Source organism: Monodelphis domestica, chromosome 2 (genome assembly GCF_027887165.1).
Source record: "Monodelphis domestica isolate mMonDom1 chromosome 2, mMonDom1.pri, whole genome shotgun sequence".
NCBI classification, from domain to species: Eukaryota; Metazoa; Chordata; class Mammalia; order Didelphimorphia; family Didelphidae; genus Monodelphis; species Monodelphis domestica.
Window position 1 is genome coordinate 421,008,860 of NC_077228.1, and position 15,402 is coordinate 421,024,261.

At 34.4% G+C, this 15,402-nt stretch overlaps 1 protein-coding gene across 2 annotated transcripts in view; it reads left to right on the forward strand.

Annotated features, from left to right (window-relative positions):
- Positions 1–15,402, forward strand: part of AIG1 (androgen induced 1) — a 307,398-nt gene that overhangs the window by 70,919 nt on the left and 221,077 nt on the right. The gene's annotated exons all lie outside the window — the stretch shown is intronic.

Genomic DNA, 15,402 nt, shown 5'->3' on the forward strand with positions numbered 1-15,402 from the left:
TGAAAAGTACTTAAACCAATACGTTTCTTAAGCTAAGTACCTATAAAGGTCAAGCAACTTGTGAATTTACAAGGAACAAAGAACTGGAAAACTTACTCAGAGCTTTCCTGGTGTGAATTACTCAAAAATCCACACCTTCTTAGGTGTGGACTAAGAATGGGCGGTCCTTTAGAAACATCTACAGTGATTGGTAGATGTAAGGACTTAGGGGAGGTGACAGAGAAGATTTTGCCCTTAAAAATAAGAGCTCAGGGAAGAGCTGGGAAGTCATTCTGAAACATTCAGATTGGAGAGACTCATTCTGAGGAGACTGATTCTGAAACATTCAGATGGAGGAGGGAGCTGGTGAAAGCAGCTGAGATGCTGCTGGCCTGGTGTCATTAGAAATCCTTACTTAGACAGATCTTATGGTGAGTTATAAAAAACTGACTGATTTCTCTTTTAAGACTCAGGACTAGGCCATGTTGGCTTGAGGCCCTTCATACTTATTCTTTTCTTACTCTTTCTCTCTTTCTTTGATTACTCATGGTATTGTTAATTAAAATCTCTATAAAGCCCAATTGATTTGGGTATTTGAATAATTGGGAATATTTCCCTGGCGACCACCTTATATTTGATTTAAAAACCCAAGACACTGTAGTGAAACATATTTCTGCGGTCAAATTTACTCACCCTCTCTTATATCTATCACAATTTATATCTTCCACTATTTTAATCACTACAGTTTAAGACCACAACCATTTTAAATCTCACAAATATTAAATTGTAGTAGTGATAATGGGCTTCTTTGTTTCACCCTTGGTCTTGGAAGGGTTCTAGTTTATACCAATTACAGGTAATGCTTGCTGATGATTTTTGATTGTTTTATTTAGAATATTTTCCATGGTTACATGACTCATGATTCCCCCCTCTTCCCTCCCCACTCCCTGAGCTAACAAGCAATTCCACTGTTATTCATATTTGCAATAGAGTGATCTTTTAATGCCAAAACACAAATCATATCCCATGTGATCAATCATATGTTTTTCTTCTGTGTTTCTGCCCCTACAGTTCTTTATCTGGCTGTGATAGAGTTCTTTTTCATAAGCTCCTCTGGATTGTCCTGGATCGTTGCATTGCTGTTGGTAGAAAAGCCCATTTTGTTCAATTGTGCCACAGTGTATCTGTCTCTGTGTACAATGTTCTCTTGGTTCTGCTCCTTTCACTCTGCAACAATTCCTGGAGGTCTTTCCAGTTCATATGGAATTCTTCCAATTTATTATTCTTTTCAGCACAATAATATTCCATCACCATCATGTACTATAATTTGTTCAGTCATTCCCCAATCAAGGGACACCCTCTCATTTTCCAATTTTTTGCCACCACAGAGCGCAGCAATAAATATTTTTGTACAAGTCTTTTTCCTCATTATCTCTTTGGGATACAAACCCAGCAGTGGTATGGCTGGATCAAAGGACAGGAATTCTTTTAAAACCCTTTGGGCATAATTCCAAATTGCCCTCCAGAATGTTTGGACCAATTCACAACTCCACTTTGCTGATGATTTAAAATATATTCTGTTTATCGTTTTAAATAAAGTTCTGTTTTTTTTCTAGCTTTTTAAAGAAATGGATGTTGTATTTTGTTTTTTCTATATATATTGAGATTATCATATGGTTTCTATTGATTTTGTTATTGATATGGTGAATTATGCTGATAGTTTTCCTAATATTGAACCATCCTTGAATTTCTGAAGTAAAAGCCACCTTCTGATATAACACTATAATCTCCTTGCTAACATTTCATTGAAAATTATTGCATCAGTATTTATTAGGAGAATTGGTCTTTAGTTTTCTTTTTCTACTCTGTTTTAACTCTTTCTACTTTAGGTAACAGTACCATATTTGTGTCATAAAAGGATTTTGAAGAATTTCTTCTTCCCTTACTTTCTCATGTAGTTTATGTAGTATTGGAATTTATTGTTTTTTGAATGTTTGGTAGAATTCACTTGTGAATCCATCTGGCCCTGGACCTTTTTCATAGGGAATTCTTTGATGGTTTGTTCAATTCCCTTTTCTGAGGTAGGGATGTTTAAGTATTCTATTTCCTCTTTTGCTAATCTGGTTAGTTTTATATTTTTGTAAATATTCATTTAGATTGTCATCTAAAGAGCCATATAAGATTGTCAGATTTATTGGCAGATATTTGGGCAAAATAACTCCCAATAATTACTTTAATTTCTTCTTCATTAGTTGTGATTTCATCTTTTACATTTTTGATACAAATAATTTGTTTTTTCTTCTTTTTAAATAAAATTATCCAATGGTTTATCCATTTTACTTATTTTTGCATAAAATCAGCTCCTCATTTTATATATTAATTCAATGGTTTTCTTTCAATTTCATTAATCTTTCCTTTTATTTTTAGGATTTCCAATTTGGTGGTTAATTAGGGATTTCGAATTTGTTCTTTTCTAGTTTTTTGAGTTGAATGCTCAAATTAACTTATCTCTTCTTTCTCTATTTCATTAATAGTTTAGAGGTATATATCTCCCCCCCCCCAGTATAGTTTTGGCTATATTCCATAAATTGGATGTTGTCTCCTTATTGTCATTCTCTTTAATGAAATTATTGTTTCTATGATTTGTTCTTTAACTCATTCATTCTTTAGGATGATTAGTTTTCAATTAATTTTTAGTCTTTCTACTGCTCTTTCTTGAATGTAATTTTTATTTCATTGTGATTCTTAAGGAGGCATTTAATATTTATGCTTTTCTACATTTGGTTGTAAGGTTTTTATCACCTAGTATATGATTATTTTTTTGTGAAGATACCATATACCTATTTCTTTATATTCCCATTCAGTTTTCTCCAGAGGTCTATCATCTAAATTTTCTAAAGTTCTCTTTACCCCTTAATTTCTTTATTTACTTTTTTATCAGATTCATTTATTTATGAGAGGAGAAAGTTGAAGTCTCCTACTAAAAAGTTTTACTGACTAGTTCCTCCTGTAACCCTTTAGGAATTTGGATACTATGCCATGTGGTACATATATGTTTAATACTGATACTGTTTCATTGTCTATAGGGCCTTTAATCAATATGTAATTTTCTTCCTCTTATCTCTTTGTCTAAAATCATGATTACTACCCTTGTTTTGTTTTTAACTTTATCTGAAACATAAGTTTATACTCTAGCCCCTTACTTTAATCTATAAATGTTTCCTGAAGACAGCATATTGTGGGATATTGTTTTTCAATCCAATATCCTTTTCCATTTCATGGGTGAATTTATCCCAAACACATTCACAGTTATGGATACTAATTTTTTTATTTTCCTCATTTATCCATTTCCCTCTCTTCTTTTGGTTTTTCCCTATTCATAGATGTTTTTTGACCACAACTTCCCCCAACTTGTCCTCCTTTTTTCTATCCCTCCCTCTTGTTCCCTTTTCCCTCCTATTTCTCTATAGGGTAAGATAGATGACTAAGTATGGGTGTTATTCCCTTTGAACTAATTCCAATGAAAGTACAGTTCAACCATTTCCTTCTGTACTTCCCATCTTTCCCCTACTGTACTGACTCTCATGCATCTTTGCGTGTGAGATAGTTTACCCCCTTTTTTCTTCCCTTTTCTCTTCTCCCTGTTTCTCTTTTCTGTCTCTTGGTTTTTTTTTTTATATCAACCCATGCTATTCTGCTTACTCCCTTCCTTTTTTCCATGCATACGCCTTTCTGCCCTAATAGTGTTAAAGTTATAAAATATTTTAAGTACTTTAAGTATCTTAATTCCTTTATGTACTTTAAGTGTCTCAAGTATTATAGATATATGTAAATATCTCAAGTATCTTATTTATCAGCTTCTTAGATATGAATGTACTCAGTTCAGCCTTATTGAAACCCTTATGTTTTTACTTTTCTATTTACCTTTTTATGCTTATCTTGAGTGCTCATTGAATTTTCTTTTCAGCCCTAACTCTTTGTTAGGAATCCCTAGAAATCCTTTATTTCATTAAACATCACCTTTATTCCCTGGAGGATTATGATCAATTTTACTGGTTATGTAATGCTTGATTTTAGTCCTACATCCTTTGTCTTTCGAAATATCATAGTCTGTGCCTTCTGGTTCTTTAATGTAGAAGCTGCCTGGTTTTGTGTAATCCTGACTGTAACTCCATCATATTAGAATTGTTTCCTTCTGACTACTTGTAGTACTTTTTTCCTTGTCCAGTGAATTTTTTAATTTTGTTCTAATAATCCTGGGATGTTTTATGTGAGGGTCTCCTTCAGAAGGTGGATTCTTTAAAATTTTATTTTCCCTTGTTCTTTATGGAAATTAGAGCAGTATTTTTCCCTGATGATTTCTTATAATTTGATTTCCAAGTTCTTTTGTTCAATTATAGTTTTCAAGTATTCTAATGATTCTTAAATCATCTTTCTCTTAGATCTATTTCCAGTTATTTTGCCAGTGAGGTATTTCAGATTTTCATCTTTTTTCTCCTTCTTTTGATTTTGGTCTGATTGTTTTCTGATGCCTTATGGAGTATTTAGCTTCCATTAGCTTAAATCTAGTTTTTAGGAAGTTCTTTTTTCACGAGTTTTTTGGTTTCCTTTTCTATTTGGCCAATTCTACTTTTTAAACAGTTGTTTTCTTTTGTTTCTTTGGGGATTTTTGCCATTTCCATTTGGCCCATGCTAGTCTTTAGGGGGCTGTATTTTACAGTGGTTTTTTGGGTGGTGCCTCCATTTTCATTTGACACTTTTTGGTCCTTAGAGAGTTGTTTTCTTGTGTGAATTATTTTCAGGTTGTTGATTCTATCATTTCTTTTATTATTTGATTTTTTTAGACTTTTTTCAAGTTTTCCCAGAGTTCTTTTCTCAATTTGGGACTTTACATGTTCCCTTTTTTTTTTTTTGCTATTGTCATCCTCTTCTGAGTTTATATTTTGATTTTCCCTATCACTAAAATAATTTTCTAAGGTTAGGTTTTTTTCCTTTATCTTTTGCTTATTTTTTTTAGTTATCATGCCCCTCCCCCAACCACCACCACCACATCTATCTGTTGAGATTATGCTCTGCTCTTGAGGGAGAGGGAACAGTGTTCAAAGCCTGTAATATAGACTTTTCTCAACCTTCTGCTGCCTTTGGGACCCTCAGTGTGCACTACTGGCTGGCTTCTCAAGGTGGGGCTCGCAGCTGAATTCCTGTCCTCCTCCTACTAGTTCCTCTGCTGTCTTGCTGGACAGTTCCCCTCTCTGCCAGTTCACTGCCTCAAGCAGTGTGAGCTGCTCCCTGCATGGAGACATGTAGGATTGACATAGGACTTCTCCTGTACTCTAATCTTTTAGTGCCTCAGGCCACATGAAATTGGTTAGGGCTACTCTTCACTCTGTCCTTTCCTTTCTCTCCCCTCCCCCTTTTCCCTTATATACTTAATAGTCTCCACTACTAACAAAAAACATTTAAATAAACAAATGAATAAAACAAATGTGTGCAAAGCCACTAATTCCACATTGTTTACAATTTATTTTAAAACATGTAAAATATATATGTATGCTAATATAACCACCCCTGCCTTTGATTTCCCTTTAGATTTATTTTACTTTGATATTTTTTCTTTTCATTTTGTGTCTCCTATTTTTAATGTAACCATAGCATGTATTCTTATTCTTACTTTCATCTCTTCATATATTTTCCTTATTATCTTTATATTTCTAATATTTGTCATTTCTAATGACATAATACAATCCATTACATTCAGATATCACAATCTATCCAGCCATTTCCCACATTCATTGCATTTGTGTTATTTCCAGTTATTTTGTCATGTTTAAGCTTCCATGAATATTTTCATCTACACACAACTTTTTATTCTCTCAGTAATGCCCTTACAGATTAAGCCTGGTAATGTGATCCCCTGGGTTAATGAGCATGAACAGCGTTAGAGCTCTTAATGTATATTTCCATCTTGTTTTCTAAGAAACAAGTCACTTCTACAATGTAATATTAGACCTGTTTATGTTTCTATTAACATATAATTTGATCAGCTTAACCCATCTAATTCTCAGTTAGCTTACCTTATCAGGGCCATATTTAGTTTGATAGGTCCTTAAACAAGTGACACAGTCTGTTACCAGGATCATTCTTTCTAAAACCAAGTCTTTGTAGTGTTACAAGGGAATCACTTTAAAAGACTGATATATATTAATTTAAGGTCGCCAAGGAATCAGCTATGTAATTCCTAAATGAAAAACTCAAGTCAGCCGTCAGCCTTTTTTTGGAGTTTAATTACAATAGGAGCAAGAAAGGAATTTGAGATATATAGAGAGAGAGAAAGGGGAGAGAAGGGAATAGGGCTTAAATACCCCTTCTGTTTAGGCTGGGCCAAAAGGCCCAAGCCCTTAGATAGCTGGGGCAAAGAAAAGAGATCAGTCCCTTTCACTCACGTGTCCAAAATGGAGAAACAGTCTCAGAGGACCCCACCTTCAGCTTCCTTCAGAGCAAGCTTCCTCAGACCCCAGGAACCACACCGACCCAAAACTCAATCCTCTCCTCCTGAGTCTCCAGACCCTCCTATCTTTAAGGACACCATCCAAGTTGCCTCCCCTCAGTCCTCACATCTACCAATCACTCTTCATCAATTTCCCTGTCAATGGAGGCTCTCGCTTAACCCAGGACCGCCCAGAGGTTTCTGGCTTTTGCACATGTCTGTTGAAGGTCATATTTTTCAAATGATTAAATCTTTACTCCTTTGTTCCAGCCCTTTCTAAATCCTGTTAACTTGAGTATGGTAGAGATTGGAATAATTAAATTTTGATCTAGGCTGCAGCCCTTACTCAATCCTATTAGGACTGAATAGGGTGGAGTATCTCCATTGTATCAATTCTAAAATCAATCAAGACTCAAAGAAATTCCTGTTCTATGCTTAAGCATAGGTCAAAGTCCTTTCCATTGTTCAGCAAAGGGTTTCTGTCCTAAAGTAATCTTAAGAAGGGAAGAGAAGGAACCTCCCATGCCAATGGAGTTCCCATTCCAATAGACTATCAGTAAGAAATTTTCCAAGTATGAAATATCCCAATGGTGAAATTTTCAACAATTATAAGTCTAAGGAAATTTGAGGTTTACAGTAGCTTGGTCATACTCAGTGGAATTTTAGTTCCAATGCGACAACCCCTCAGGAATGCAGGATTACCTCTATAGTATGATAAATGTTAAGTAAGACTTTTGCTGAATATTTATACTCTCTAAACCATTGTTGCCCCACTAGAACCTATGTTTGGATTATATATATATATGCCCAGGATTAGATCTACCGCACACCTCATATAGGCGTATGGGGGTTCTCCAGATTCTATGGTATTTAACTTATCCAAGTTTCTATTAATCTCCTTATCTTCTTTCTTACTTGTTTTTTGGTTAGACTTATCTAGTTCTGAGAGGGGAAAATTAAAGTTCTCCACTATTATTATTATGTTATCTAATTCCATCTATATCTAATTTAATTTTTCCTTTAAAAATCTGGATACTATAACTCTTGGTACATACAGGTTCAATATTGATAACGCTTTGTTATCCATAATAGCCTCCAACATAATGTAGTTACCCTGTTATACCTTCTAACTATATCCATTTTAGCCCCAACTCTCAGATATCATGACTGCTAATCTGCCTTTTCCGGATCAGCTGAGGCATAGTATATTCTGCTTCAGCCCCTAACGTTCATTCTATGTGTCTCTCATTTTCAGTATGTTTCTTGTAAATAACACATTTTGAGGTTCTTGTTGTCCTTTCCTTTCTTCAGGCCATGTAAAAGCAGTAGGGCTGGCACTGAGCTACTCTGCACTTACCTTAGGCCATTTGACAGCTTGTAGAGCTGCTCTCCACTCTGGTGCTTCATTCCCTCAGGCTGTTTGGCAGCATATAGTCTGCATTCTGCCAGTTCCCCCAATGCTGTATTTACTGGGATGTTCTCCCTTCTCACCCCAGTGAGGTGTGCCCCTCCTGTTCTCCTTTGTTTCAAGGTACTTTATTTTCTATTTTTATGTGTTGGAAGGTTTGGATGAACTGAGCATCCCTACTTTGCCATCTTAACTCCCATCATGCAACTGTTGACAGTAAAGTTTTCTGTATATACTTGATACTTCTATAACAGAGCATTAAATCTGAGCACTTTTCCTAATATGGTACTCATAAGATGACAAAAGAAAAGGACCCCAAGGGTAGGATCAGGGGTAGAGATGTCAGAAGAGTCCTGAGGTAAAAAGGGAAAGGGGCAACTCCTCCCATCTCTAATCCCTCCTATGGCTCAGAGATCAAATTGCTCCCCATTGAAAAACACATTTCTTGGGATGAGCCTTGGGCCCCCAGTCCTGAACTTGGAATTCCTAACCCTGGCTCATCTCTTCAAGATGGACTAGGGGACCCAGGCTACCACATTGCTTCTTCTGTTCCCCACACTGGCCAGGACTCTTGGGAGCTGAGCAGGTGGGGAGGTGAGGTGCTTAAGAGGTTACTTTAGTACTTTGTGGAGTGGATTCATGAACATTTTTTTGAATATTTCCCTTTTTTTTTGCAAATATAAACCTGCAGCACACTTATTTTTTTTCTCTATTGCATGTAGCCATGAATGTTCAAAATTGTCAACAAAAATGAAAATTAGATTACTAATAAAATTATAAGAATGCATGACTGTACATATGTATACACATGCATATATGCTATGTAGATATAAGCATATAAGATGAAATACATATATAAATACATACATATCACTATATAGGATGAAATACACACATAAATATATATATATGTGTATATATATATATACACTTGCATATATACATATGAGCATATACCATATACATAGATCAATAAACACATATATAGTCAAAAGATGTTCCCAAAGGGGACCGTATGTTAGAAGGGACCATAAGGATAATCAGATAAATGAATGGTTATCATGACAGCTGAAAGTCTTCCCCAGCTTTTTTAGCTGCTTCTCATTTGACATGCATTTTGGACCCTCTATTGTCTTGGCTGTGTTGGATGTTTAGTACTTTATTAGTTTTCTTTTTGTACCACCCAGTACTGAACACACTAGTCCATATGAAATCTGACCAGTACAGAGTACAATGGGACTATCACATAAATTCACCCAGACCAGGCACTCTTAATGTTTTTTGTGTGTCCAGAGCACACAAAAAAACATTAGGAGATCCTACTAGAGTCTATGGATCCCTTCCCAGAATAATGTTTATAAATATATGAAATAAAATACACAGGATCACAAAGGATATTAATTACATTGAAATATAGTTATCAGAATTATTTTCTCAAACAAGATTTATGGACTCCAGCTCAAGAACCCCTTATTTGGACACTATATTTTTAAGAGTGCATTTGCAAAAGCAGATGGAGTTCCTTCCCTGATGAACACACAGATCGTTCAAAATATTAAAATAATAGTGCTCTATCTTTTTTAAACTGCCATCTTAACTGAAAAATAAAAGGTTACTTCTCCATTCTTCATCTTTCTTAACTTTTTCACTCTCATGGAATCCTCAGTACCTTTTATTACCTAGATACCTATAATTCTCATTTCTCCTACCCCTTTGAGAAGCTTCTTTGGTAATTCTTTTATGAACCATCTATGACAATATGAACTCTGAAACAGTTCTTTCATTTTTAATTTTTTATTGTTATCTTTGTTTCTTAGGTCTTCCATTTAAAGAATTTCCCTTTCCCAATTAAAGAGCTATCCTTTATAGCAAAATGTAAAAAAGAATGAGAGGGATGGTATATCTAGATACTAGGTAATATAATTTGTACCCATGGATTTTCATTTTTGTTATACAGGCAAAAATTGAGTAATTATTTAAACCCAACAGTAGGATGATATTCAGTAAGGATGAATAGCATGTAATTTAGGAAGGATTAACATATTCCACAAATGGAAAATAAGAATCACATTTATATAGAACTTTAAGATTTGCAATTTGCTGTCCTTTCAACAATCATATTATACAAGTAATGAAAATATTATTTATACTCTTTTAGCAGAATAAGAAACTATGGTTCTGAGAAATTGAGTTGTCCATGACATAATAAAAACCCAAATCTTTACACCCTCAGTCCAGCACTCTGTCCCTCCTCTTGAGGCGGAACATTTGACTTTGTGGAAACAGCAAAAGAAAAATTTGGGGAAAGGGGAAAAAAAAGAGAGCCACAAGCTGCCCTTATTTTGAGCTTAGAAAGATACAAAACAAGGAAGTTATTTTCTGTGAAATATAACTTGGAAAATGTATAGCTATAGTTTTTGCAGTAGAAGACAACTCCACTGGTTTTTCTATTTCCTTTAAGAGTAAAGATGTCACAAAAGAAATCTTTAAATAAGAGAAAATGAGGCAACAAAATCCTAGCACGATCAATTTATTTAAAAAAATGTTTTAGCATAGCTAACAACTGTCAATGAATGGGAATTTAGTAACCAAAGACATCCATCACAACCAAGGCAGTTGTTTTAGAGTAAAGTGAAAGAATCTATTTTTAGCAATGTGGGTATCATTGGCTAGAATCAGAGAATGGGGACTTTCCACAGTCCAGGGCATGGGGATTTTGTGAAACTTGGGGATTTTTAGATAGGCTGGAATATCTGGCATTAGTATTTCATAAGATAAATTGTATCTTTATCTTAAATATGTTTCTCCCATAAGTGGGTGGTGGTAACTTACAAGAGAGAAATAGGGAACTGAAGTTGCAAGCTAAAGGAGTTCTAAACTCTAGTGAGGAAGAATAGTAACTTGATTAAGCCTTAATAAAATAAAGTCATATATCAAATTTTAATATTGCACATTTAATCCTCTTTTTAACTTTTAAATACAATTTGGCCACAATCTAGCTTTCTGCCCTAATTGTTACTTCCTTTACTTTGTAATCCAACCAAACTAGTCTTTTCTCTGTTCTCCACACAGGGCACTGCATTTCCCCCATCTCTTTGACTTTTGCACTGGCTCTCTCACTTGCCTGACATGCACTCTCCACATTGATGTTAGAGAGTCCCCCTCTTCCTTTAACATGCCATTCTAGCACTGTCTACTATAAGAAGACATTTCTGAGCCCCCTTAATTGTTGGTAACTTCCCTCCCAAACAATTTTGTATTTAATTGTTTTGTAATATATTTATTCATATAAATATTTTCATATATATGTATATGTGTGTATGTGCATTGCCTCTCAGATTAAAATTTAAGTTCCTTGAGAGTAAGGCTCATTTCTTTCTTTGTATTTGTATCCACAGTACCTAGCTCAATGCCTTTTATATAAATAGGTTCTTAATAATAACAATAATAGCAGCTAATTTATATGGATCTTGAGAAGCCCCTGATCGATCTGTGGGTAGTGCCTGAAGTCCCTGAGTTCAAATCCAGCCTAGCTATATGATCCTAGACAACACATTTAACCTCTGTTTTTCCTGACAAAAAGATCCATTGGATCCATTGGAGAAGAAAATATCTTTGCCAAGAAAACTCCATGGAGTCACAAAAATCAGACATAACTGAATGACTGAACAACAACAACAAAATGTAACCCTTACTGTGTGCCAGACACTGTGCCAAGAACTTTGAAATTATTATTTCATTTGACCCTCACAAACACCCTAGGAGATACATGTGATTATTATCCCCATTTTATGGATAAGGAACCTGAAACAATCAGAGGTTAAATGACTTGCCCAGGGTCACACAAACAGTAAGTATCTGACACCAGATTTGAATTTTGATCTTTCTTACTTCAGACCCAGTGCTCTGTCCACTATGATTTGTAGCTACTCCAAATATTTGTGGATTGATTGATACTATCATACAGTTTATTAGTTTTGCTAAACTGCTTTTCTGTTTTTTTCATCTTTGTTATATGGATGGGAGGAGGGATATATTTGGAAACAAAGGTGATTGAAAAATAAGAGATCAGTAATTTTTTTTCTTTAAAAATAAATATAACTTGGAACATTTATGTTTGTGTAAAGGGAATTTCCCCTTTTTGTTTTTCCCTTATTCATATTCAAACACATTAGCATCTATGCCTGACGAATTCAAGGATAACTTTCCTATTGCATTTATAAGTCTAGAAATGCATAATCTGAGAGGGAGAATTTTTATTATGCTTTAGTTTTGTTAGAGCAGGAATTCTTAACCTAAAGTCTATTGAAAGATTTCAGGGTGTCTGTGAATTTGGATGGGAAATACTACATCTTTACTTCCCAATCTTTAGTTTTCTTTGTAATCTTATATATTTTATACCTTTAAAAACATTATTTTGAGAATCATATTTATAGGTTTCATCAAACTGTCAAAAGATTCCAGCACACATGTTAGATTAAGGAAGAAACTGTTGAAGTGGGAAATGAGATCTTAAGACTTAATGGTGGAAAAGACTCTTAGAGAGCTTATGGTCTAACACATTCATTTTATACATTAGAAATCCAAATACAAGAAAAGTGAAGTAATAATTAGCTCAAAGTCATGTAGCTCGTTAATGACAGAATAATATACCACTCTTTATTATTATACCATATTGCCTCTCTGTGAAAGTGAACTGAATTGTACAGATTCTGGTAATATGCCATTTATTCTTTCTCACTTGCTCAAGTATTTGAGGATAATGTCAGTCATGAGGTTGATAATAATGAATTTAACATGATCAGTTTGAGGACAAAGACAGTGGCCCTTTCATTGTATTTAGCTTTCTTTTCTTGAGGAGGTTCAGCTTGGAGTCAAGATGACAACTTTCCCCTCTTTACCTGGTCTACTCTGTTCACTTTCCTTCTTACTTTCACAGGAAGGAGCTCACATTCTAGGAATCCCTTTTGTGTATTCCATTCTTATTCTTGACTTTCTTTAACTTTGTGGCCTTTATTGAACAGGATCTCAAAGGGATCAATTGGCAATTAGCAATGGTTTAACCCCTCTTATGTAAATATTACCATCAACAGAATTTGAGTAGTAGCCAGTAGATGAAGGGTCCTCACATTTTTTCTACTCTTGGCCACCACCCAGAGATTCCATTTCCTACATAATGTTTCCCCTATTTAAAAAATATCCTCATTTTCCTTGGAGATACTATAAACTTCAAACTAATTTTGAATTTTATGAAATTAATTCTTCCCTTTGGTACAACAATAGTTTTAAGAATGAAATAGGAAAGAAGAAACAAGAATGAAACAGGCTTTTGGAGATCACTTTCATGAAGACTGCCTTTTTGTCATGAATATCATTTATTAATTGGAATGCTATACTTATTAGCATTATACTTAGGATTTCATAGAAAATGTCTTGGGGTCATCCCACTAATTTCACAAACATTGCTCTTGAAAAAAATCCCCTTTCCCTTCTAGATATGTGAAATTGTTCTCATGGTCAGCAAAGGTATTGCTTACCAAATAATGATTCTTGCCACCCTTTAATTATTTCACCTCAGGCAAGTGGATTTCTTGTTGCCAATCCTGAAGATGGTAAATTTAACTCCCACTGTTCCAATTCTCTGCCTACCAAAGATGGCACAAAGAAATACTAAAATTCAAGCCAAATAGAGGAATTTTATTAAAATATCAGGACTACAAGATTCTGGATTATTTGAAGCTAGGGGGTTTGTGGAATCTCCTTTCCTAGGGATTTTCACTAATATATCAGAAAATAATTTCAAGAGACTAATTTAGATTGTGTAAATGGACTTGTATTGTGCTAAGAGGTGGACTTGGTAAGTGACTATGAAATTCCTTTATGCTTTTTTTTATATTATTCAGTGGGACAACCATATAGTAATATATGTCAGTTACTACAAGGAATGACCTCTTACTCCCTAAACCTCCATCCCCTCCTATTCCCAACCAAGTGTTTTCACAGGATTTTCTATTGTGTGTGGGGGACAAAAGAGAATTCTATCTCATGCAAGTTCACCATCAGTGATTTATTCCAAGTAAAAGGAGCCAGAAAGATTCCCCTGTATTAAGTCCTGGCTCTGAAAAAGATATGACTTCAAGCCAAGGGAATGTCTTTTCCAACCTTTCCTATACTTTCTGTAACTTGCATTATCATTTCCTGGACTATTACATGTTGTTTACCTCAGTTCATAGTGAATGTTCTGTGCTTTTATACCCTTTAGGAATTTTGTAAGCATGATAAATCATAGTGTCACTGAATTCTTCCCTGCATGAGGTTCTCCAAAAAAAAAAAAAAACCAAAGCCGATAAAAGCAGTTCAATTTATGGTTGATTAGGGAAGCTATAACTCTGAGTTTTTATTTTTATAAAATAGTGTTGGAGTTATCTAAGACAATGCTACTTTGGATAAGTTTTTTGCTTCATGAAGGCTGAACTTGGAAAAGACCTACTAGTCTATTTTAGTCTAATCTAGTCTAGTCTGAATTCAGTCTATAACCTTGTCAATACAAGAATTCTTCTAAACACATAGTTTTCAAATTTTTTCTGATTTCTCTTTATGTTTGAGATAGTTAGAGGATGTAGTAGTTACAGCGCTGAGCCTGGAGTCAGAAAGACAAGTTCAAATGTGATCTCAGACATCTACTACTAGCTGTGTGACCCTGTAGAAGTCACTTAATTTCTGTCTCAATTTCCTCATCTGTGAAATGGAGATAATAATAGTACCTGCTTCCCAGGGTTGTTATGAGAATCAAATAAAATAATAATTGTAAAAACACTTAGCACAATGCCTTTTACCCTAGTACATATTATATAAATGCTTACTTATTTCCTTTACCTCTTTGACAAACAAGACCTTTTACAACTACTATGAAAGAACCAGTCAATTAAGTTTCAGCTTTAAAAGAGGTTTCCTCATATTGACCATACATTTTTCTTTTCTCTGTTTTATATAAATATGTTTGTTTATCCCTTGGACCATCTTCAATAGCTTTTTTTTTTTTTATTTCTTAGATAGTCATCTTACTCTGCTAAAGGATGGAACCAGGTTATGCATTCTGTTATTTTCCATCCAAATCATTCAATCTTGTTTTTCTATTAATCTTTAGGCTTCCAGAAATGAAACCCATATTTTTAAGATGAATGTTTCCTTAAGTGATTCAAAGTTGTAAATAACTCAACTCTTTTTGTATGCAAAGTGTCAGTTTTTTAACTTTTTAAGCTTCTGATTTTCTGTACTGCTTTATCTTATTATAGTTATATATCTAATTTTCTGTCTCAAGAAAGAAGAAAAGGACCCATGTAGAAAAATATTTATAGCAGTTTTTTTGTAGTGGCAAAGAACTAGAAACTAAAGAGGGATGCCCCTAAATTGAGAGTGCCCATAATGAATGTAATAGAATATTATTGGTCCCTAAGAAATGAAAGGTATGGCTTCAGGGAAACCTGGGAAGAATTGTATGAACTATGTAGAATTAAATGGACAGGAC